We start from the raw sequence: 8,504 nt of genomic DNA, 5'->3' as shown, positions 1-8,504 counted from the left end.
TTTGAATGCAGCCCATCCTTTTAAGTGTCTGGGGCCCTGAGCAGGGTGTGTCCGTCTGACCCGACCCCCCCCCCCCCCCCCCCCCCGGGAGNCCCCCCCCCCCCCCCCCCCCCCCCGCAGTGAAGGGGGCCTCAGTAGTAGCAACAGGGACTGCGGGTAGGTTGGGAGCTCCCTGTGACAAACCCGGGGGGTGGGGCTGTAGTCAGGAACCTAAACTCTCTTCCCTGTGCCCCTGTGCCTTGACCCTCCAAACCCAGATCCACAAGTTTAGCTACCTGGCATCTCTGAATGCCCTTTGGCTCAAAGAGGTAGCCACTGCTGGGCTGAGTGTAGCATTTTCCCTCAGGCCCCCATCTCCTAATTGGGCCCTTCACGTTCCCCATTCAGGGCCTCAGTTCTACAGTCAAGCACATGAACAGCAAGAGCCTTTGATCTGAGCCTCTTGCCCCACTCCCTCCAATATACATACCTGCCCAGTGTCCCTCATTGCCTCTCGTTCTTACCTTGCTGCCTGCATCTATCCCCCTGTCCAACCATCTGTCCAACCCCTCTTTGGACATGATGTTCCTGATTGGTATCCAAAACCCTTACACAATGGCCCCAGGACCATGAGCCTTGGGTTAAGCCTTCTCTAGGACAGATTGGGGTGTCACATACCACCCCTGTACAGTGTGACGCTGAGGAGTCCTGATCCTGCTCCTTAAAGCTTCCTGATCAGATTTGTTTCTTTAATGGGGGGCAGGAGACAAGTCTCAGCAGTGAGATTTTAAGGAGTCCTCGTCACTGATAGTGTCTGGGGAGAAGGTCCAAATGACACCTGGGTTTTGGCCTGAGCAAGTGGAAGGTTGAAGTCACCTGTGGGGGACACTTCGCTGATGTGAATTGTGCTACTACATACATGTGTGCACAAATAATTTCCACATCCTGCTCTCATTTGCTTTGAGTCTGCCTGGAAATGGGATTGCTGGCTTGAATGGTGATTATGTTAGATTCTTGGAGGAACTGCCATCCTTTTTGCCATAGCAGCTGCCCCACCAGCTGTCCACAAGCTTCTGATTTCTCTACATCTTCCTCAGCACTTGTCTGTTTTTTGTGGGGAGCTTTTGCAGTCTGTTTTGTGGTGGTAACCATCCTAGTGGGTGTGAGGTGGCAGGTCTCCCAACATTGTGTCACAGAGAAGCAGAACCCTGTGCCTTCCTTGGCCAAGTAATGCACCACCTATGTGAACTGGGGACTTGGTACACCTTATTTAAAAATAAAAATCCAGCCCTGGCTGGTGTAGCTCAGTGGATTGTGGGCCTGTGAACTAAGGGATCACGGTTCAATTCCCAGTCGGCACATGCCTGGGTTGCAGGCGGGTTCCCAGCGGGGGACACGCAAGAGGCAACCATACATTGATATTTCTCTCCCTCTCTCCTTCCCTTTCTGTCTAAAGATAAATGAATAAACTCTTTTAAAAAATAAAATAAAAATCCGCCCTGGCTGGTGTGGCTGAGTGGGTTGAGTGATGGCCTGTGAGCCAGAGGGTTGCCGGTTCAATTCCCAATTGGAGAACATGCCTGGGTGGCAGACCAGGTTCCCAGTGAGGGGCTCATGAGAGGCAGCCAAGCGTTGATGTTTCTCTTGTTTCTCTCCTTCCCTCCCTCCCTCTCGGTCTAAAAATAAAATCTTTTTTAAAAAATAAAAAATCTAGCCCTGGCTGGTGTAGCTCAGTGGATTGAGCACGGGCCTGCGAACCAGACGATCGCAGTTCGATTCCCAGTCAGGGCACATGCCTGGGTTGTAGTCCAGTTCCCTGCAAGCCAACTCCCAGCAGGGGACTCACAAAAGGCAACCATACATTGATGTTTCCCTCCCTCTCTCCTTCCCCTTTAAAGATAAATAAAATCTTTTAAAAAATAAAAAAAAATCCTAGGATCCATATCAGGACACTCTCCAAAATACACTATGCCCAGGAGCATTTTGAAACAAGATAATAAACTTTCACGGGTGCATGTGTATTGTTAAACCAGTGATTCTCAGGCATAAGTGATCCTTTCTCCCCCAGGGGTCACTAGCTCATGTCTGGGAACGTGTGTGATTGTCACAACAGGGGTGCTTGTGGCATTGGATGGGTTGGGGGGGCAGGGAAGCTGCTTCATTTTTTAAAATCTATTTCCCAAAATTTCCACAATGAGTATATGTTATCAATATACAGAGGTGGATAGGTGTGGGGTGTGGAAGGGTAAGGAGATCTTTTTGTTTTAATTTTTTATTTTTAGAGAGAAGGAAGGGAGGGAGAAAGAGGAGGGAAACATCGACAGGCAGGAGAAACAATGGGTTGCTTCATGTACCCCCCAGTTGGGGGCCAGCCTGCAACCCACGCATATGTCCCAACCAGGAATTGAAGCCCTGACCTTTGGGTTTGCATGAAGATGCCCAACCCACTGACTAGTCAGGGCAGGGAGGCTGCTTCATACCCACAGTACCCAGGACTTTCTCCCACAGAGGATGACCCAGCCCAGGTGTCCATGGTGAGGGAGAGGGATGTGGTCTAGAGTGAAAGATAGGTGACTGTCAGCATGTGAGTCTGGGCATTCCCATCCTGTTGTCGACAATGTCCAACAAGGGGTGACAACAGGGACAATCCAGGTATTACTACCCTAAGAGACTGGGTTTGTATGTGAGCCCCAGCATCGCATACAAGCACCCAGAGAGAGCCTGGGCCACAGGTCCCCACCACAGAAGTTCACACAGACCTGGCCCCTCTCTGGCCACATCCTAATCTGCAACCATGGCCGGATTCCCAGAGAACTGATCTATTTTTGGAAGGACCCCTGCTCCCGGGGACCCTGCTTCATGGGGCATGGGCTGAGCTGGATCTGGGGTGAGTTGTGCCTACAGTCAGAAACTCGACATTTACTGGACCCACTAAGTGGGAGCAGATCCAGGATGGGGGCAGCCAGCCCAGAGAGTGGCCAGGAGGGGTTGGCTTCCTCTGTCTTCAGCTGGGAAGTGGTTCTTGGCATCAGAGCTGAGGGGAGCAAGGGGGCTTTGCAGGGGCAAGTGGGTCTGGGGGCTGGCTAGACATGAATATCTGTGTGGAGCCCTCCATTTAAAATCTGAATACTCTCCCTATAACATGGGGCCCACACCTGTAAACCCATGATTCTTAGCAAAACCTGTAGGTTGGTAAGCATGAGAAAATGCAGGACAAGAATTTTCCCAGAGCTATTCCAAGTACTTACAACTACTGCCTAGCCCGATGGTTATTCCCATTTGTCACAGTTTATCTTCCCAGAGGTCAGGTTCAAAGTGTTGTTGCTGGCCGTTCTTTGCTTTTCATGGCCATTCACAGAATAACAGTGCATTTCACCAATGGCCTTATACTTGATGACATACAGTATTGTTAATTGTCTTTTAATAGAAATGGGAAGTGAGAGGCCAAGGTGCCTCAGCTGAGGATTTCTGCTGGGAAAAGAGCTGAAGTCAGCAGGAGGGTCCCTGGAGAGGCTGAGAGCAGCCCCACAGGGGTCTCGGGCACCCCCATGCTGGTTCCATGCTGGCCTGAACTGGGTTTGTTAATTGCTACAAACCCTAAGCAGACAGAGTAGCTGGAGAGCCCCAAGGCCCACATCACCCTGAGCAGATGGTGCTAGAATCCTTATAGGGTTCCTAAGGGGCTCCCAGGCTGGGCATTGAGGTATGAGTTCCCACTCAGCTTGAGCGGGTGGGTGGCTTCCCATCTGCAATCTCAAGTCTGCTCACCTGTGATGGGGGCAAAAGAGGGAGAACTAAAACATTCCATTACTGCAAGAAAACAGCCCCCTTCTTAGCAGTCACTCCCCATTTCCTGTTTCTGGATTTGCCTGTTCTGGACATTTCACATAAATGGAATCACATACTATATGGCTTTTTGATCTGGCTTCTCTCAATGAGCATTATGCATTCAAGGTCCATCCATGTTGTAGTGTCACTACTTCACTCCTTTTCGTTGCTGAGTAATATTCTATTTTGTGGACTGACCATGTTACGTATGTCCATCCATTGATGGGCATTTGAGTTATTTTAAGAAATTTTTAATGAGTTTATTGGAGCCCAAACTGATAATTGCCAGGAAGCAAGATCTCAAATATTCCTGTTTCCATTTTTTTGCTGCTGTGGACATCTGTAGGCAGTTTTCTGTGTGGACCTGGAATTGCTGGGCCATATGGAAACATTGTGTTTAACCCTTTTTTCCCGATTTTATTTATTTTTAAAGGGAGAAAGAGGGAGAGAAACATCCACGTGCAAGAGAGACATTTTGTTAGGTTGCTCCTCACACACCCCCAACGGGAAGCCTGGCCAGCAACCCAGGCATGTGCCCTTACTGGGAATCAAACCAGTGAACTCCTGGTTCTAAAGGCTGGTGCTCAATCCACTGAGCCACACCAGGCAGGGCCTGTGTTTAACCTTTTGACATTTTTACAACATAGCTGCACCTTTTCTAAGTGGATTTTGGTTTCTCCACATCCTTGCCAATACTTGTTATTGTCCATGTTTTGGTATCATAACCATCCTAGTGGGTATGGTTAGTGTTAATAACATTTTTAAAAAATTTTTATTTAACTCTTGTTCAAGTACAGTTTAGTGTTAATAACATTTATTTGAACAAAATTGTTATTTCAACACACAATCAGTGTAAGTTATTGTGTTTTCTTATCATAGTTATTGATATATTTTTTCATGATAAGCCTTTGAAATCCAGTATAATTTACATGCACAGCATATCTTGATTCAGGCAGCCACATTACAAGAGCTTATTAGACACACGTGGCCAGTGGCTGCTGAACTGGACTTCACAGCTCTCATTGCTGAGGGTACAGCAGTAACCAAGACAGACTCAGACTCAGCCCAGAGAACTCCCAGTCTGTTGCCAGAGACAGAAAAAAACAGATGAAGATATATAAATGATCATGGCTGGGTGGTGTAGTTGGTTGAAGCATTGTCCTATATACCAAAACGTTACAGGTTTGATCCCATGTCAGAGCACATACCTAGGTTTTGGGGTCCATCCCTGGTCAGGGCTTGCACAGGAGGCAACTGGTGATGTTTCTCTCCCTCTCTCTTCCCCTCCCTCTTAAAAATCAACAAACAGCCCTAGCTGGTGTAGCTCAGTGGGTTGAGCGTGGGCCTGTGAACCAGAGGATCGCAGTTTGATTCCCAGCCGGGGCACATACCTGGGTTTGCAGGCCAGTTCCCAGCAGGGGACACATGACAGGCAACCATACATTGATATTTCTCTCCCTCTCTTCTTCCCTTCCCCTCTAAAGATCAATAAATAAAATAAAAGTAAAATCAATAAACATATCCTTGGGTAAGGATTTTTTAAAATGTATATATACCTATAAAACAATTTCTTAAATATTTAAAGATTTTATTTTCAGAGAAACATTGATGTGTGAGAGATATATTGATCAGTTGCCTCATATTTCCCCAACTGGGGACCTGGCCTGCAACCCACGCATGTGCCTTGACTGGGAGTCGAACTGGCAACCTTTAGGTTTGCAAGCCAGTGCCCAACCCACTGAGTCACACCAGCCAGGGCAAATAAGATAATTTCTGATGGTGACAAGGGTTAAGAAGACAATCAAACAGGAAGGGCACTTTGTGGAGGAGGGTGGAGGAGTGATAAAGCGTGATGGACAGAGACTTGACCTGGGGTGATGAACATGCAATACAGTTTACAGATGATGTTATAGAATTGTGCACCTGAAACCTGTATAATTTTGTTAAACACTGTCACCCCAATAAATTCAATAACAAGGAAAAAAGGGAGGTATGTTCCAGGGAATGACCAGGAGGGCTTCTTGGAGGAGGTGGTATCTGAGCAGAAATTTTACCTTCAAGGATTTTCTGCAATGGTTACCTGACATTTCCCAAGTCCCTTCATGTGTTCTGCATATCAGAAGGGGAGTCTGGGCTCATTGAAGGAAATTGGGGCCTACAGATGCCAAGATTGTCAATGATACCCCCAGATTTCAAGAAGTTTGGCCATAAGCCAGCAGTTAAAAAAAATAAAACATGCCAAAAGGAATTCAAGTTGGGTAGCATTCCCTCATCTTCTGTTTCTTAGGGGGAGATTTTTTTAGAACTAATGTTATTTCTTCCTAAAACGTTCAGTGGATATTCACTAGTGAAACCATCTGAGCCTTAATTTCAGAGGGAGAGAGAATAGTTAACTCTTAGTTAACTCTAAGAATACCTGCCAAGAAGGACTCCTTGTGTTTAACTGGGCCCAAATTTATAACCAGAGTCTACCAGCCATTGTTTATAGGAGCCTGTTACCCAAGTTGCCTATAGACAGGCTTCTAAGCCTCTTGCATGCTAAACTGACCTTTTAAGAGAGCTCCTAGGATAGAAATTTGACCAATAGTACTAGACTTCCTCATCCAATCAGACCTACCCAGCTATAGTCTTGTCTCTTCAGTGACCAATCAAACTATGAAGATTCGAAGTTCTCATTCATGTAGAAGTGTAACATTTAGAGAGGGAGCAGGAACTTCTAACTCCATCATACCCTTGCCTCTGGGGTTGTACATTCTGTTTCCACTGATGGTTGTGTCTCCCTAGTTGGTGGGGGAGATCTTTTGTTGACAGTTGTCTTTGTTGAAAGGTTTTTCACTACAGATTTAATTTCCTCAATAGATATGACTATGCAGACAATCTATTTCTTTTTGAGTGAGCTTTCATTTTAGTATCTTTTAAGGTGTTGGTCCATTTCAAGTAGGATATTGAATTTATGGGCATAGAATTGTCCATGGTATTTAATTCTTTTAATATCTCTAGGGTCTGTGGTGACTGGTATGCTTTCTTTCATTCTTGATACTGTTTTTTTTGTTTTTTTGCCAATCTAGCTAGGCTTTGTAAATTTCTTTGCATCTTTTCAAAGAACATTTTTTGGCTTCATTAATTCCCCTATTCTTTTTCTCCCCCAAATTGTGGGAACCTAGGCCACAACCCAAACATGTCCCCTGACCAGGAATGGAACCTTCAACCTCTCTATTCACAGGCCAGCACTCAATCCATTGATTTACACCAGCCAGAGCGTTTTTTTCTATTCTGTTTACCTTGGTTTCTGCTCTGATATTTATGATTTCATTCTCAAAAGGAGTTTGGGGCCAATCCCCACGTTTTGATTTGGGCTTGCTGGTATGGTGGTGCCCCTTGTGTCCCCTCTTCTCTTCAAAGCTACACCAATCCCCTTTATATGGGTCATTGGAGAATCTGATGTAAATTTACTTTAAAAATTAAATAATAGACTCAGAACCCCCAACCTGGATCCCAAATCAGACATGTCAGCATCCAACCTTTTTCACTTTTTGACTGTTGTGAATCAGGAGCTTCACACAAGACAATTTGTTCTGGCAAAATAATCTAGTGCTAAGAAGCAGAAAGGTACAAAGGGGCTATTTTCAACTTCATCAAACCTAATCTGTCAAACTTTTTCACCCAGCTCTCTTCTGCGTTTTCACCCCAGAATTCTTTGAGAGGGCGGAGACCAACCTGCTCACCTTTCTCACTCTCCGGCCCTAGCTATGTTTAATTAAGGCTTTTTGCCTTGGCCACTTTGGGCTACTTTTTTTTTTTTTTTTTTTTTAAGTTGGCTGATACTTTTATTGCTTCCGGAGAAGGGGGCTGCTCAGGAGCTCTTGGTGGGGTGACCCGCTTCCACTTAACAATCACCGGATTCTGGCTGTGCAGGATGGCGATGGCCCTGCTGTTGTGGCCTTGCAGATCCCGGTGGTACCTGTTCCTACGGATCAAGTGCCGGATGCGGTTCAGGGTGGCCGGAGCACTCAGGTTGATGGTGATCCGTATAGCTGGCCGGAACTCCTTTTGAAGATGACCAATACACTTTTGCCATTGGTTGCCGGCTCCACGCCCGTCTTGCGGTCAACTTGTAGCTAAAGGAATTTTGGCCTTCAGGTTATTGGGTTCGGTGCTGTACGTCTTTCTAGCTGCGTGTTCCTCTAGATCAGGAAGCTGGAGCAGTTCCTTACAAAATCCAGTGCAAATGGGTGGCGGATGAGGTGGCAGCTCCTCTCGGAGGAGCGGCAGCTAGAAATGCAAAGAGGTGGGCTACTTTTTGGCCCTTGACCTCGCCTCGAGAAAGATCCCGGGGGAGAGGTCCCCGAGCCACATCCTGGCCCACGAAGACAGCACCTACCCCGCGCACGTTCCAATGAGGCCGTTGACTCTCCGACCTCGGACCGTAACCCCAAACCCTTCCGCAGTCAGCACCACAGCCTTAATTCTCCACGCCCGCTTCCGTACCCATGAAGGACACCTCCGCAGACCAATGAGCGAGCAGTACCCACCCCTGGGGCAGGGCCAAGCGCGAACCAATCCCCGCTTAGGCGCCCCTGGGTCCAAACGGCCCAATCGAGGTCCGTGGCAGGGCGGTGCGTGCCAGCTCGGCCAACGGGCGGGCACGTCGGCGTCGCGTGGGACGGGCCCGTGGCGGCGCGGCCGCGCAGGGTGGG

At 47.4% G+C, this 8,504-nt stretch overlaps 1 long non-coding RNA gene across 1 annotated transcript; it reads right to left on the bottom strand.

Moving 5' to 3' along the window:
- Positions 1-7,620: 7,620 nt before the first annotated feature.
- On the bottom strand, positions 7,621-8,415 carry LOC118984415 (uncharacterized). Its single transcript, XR_005065924.1, has 2 exons — positions 8,189-8,415; positions 7,621-8,079 (listed from the first exon to the last, which is right to left on the bottom strand). It is a non-coding gene; the product is annotated as an uncharacterized LOC118984415 (long non-coding RNA).
- Between the last annotated feature and the right edge of the window lie 89 nt (positions 8,416-8,504).

This window comes from Sturnira hondurensis, unplaced genomic scaffold, assembly GCF_014824575.4.
Source record: "Sturnira hondurensis isolate 20B ecotype Veracruz unplaced genomic scaffold, ASM1482457v3 Scaffold0003693, whole genome shotgun sequence".
Taxonomy (NCBI): Eukaryota; Metazoa; Chordata; class Mammalia; order Chiroptera; family Phyllostomidae; genus Sturnira; species Sturnira hondurensis.
Note: the sequence above shows the minus strand (reverse complement) of the source record. Positions and strands in the feature narration are given on the sequence as shown.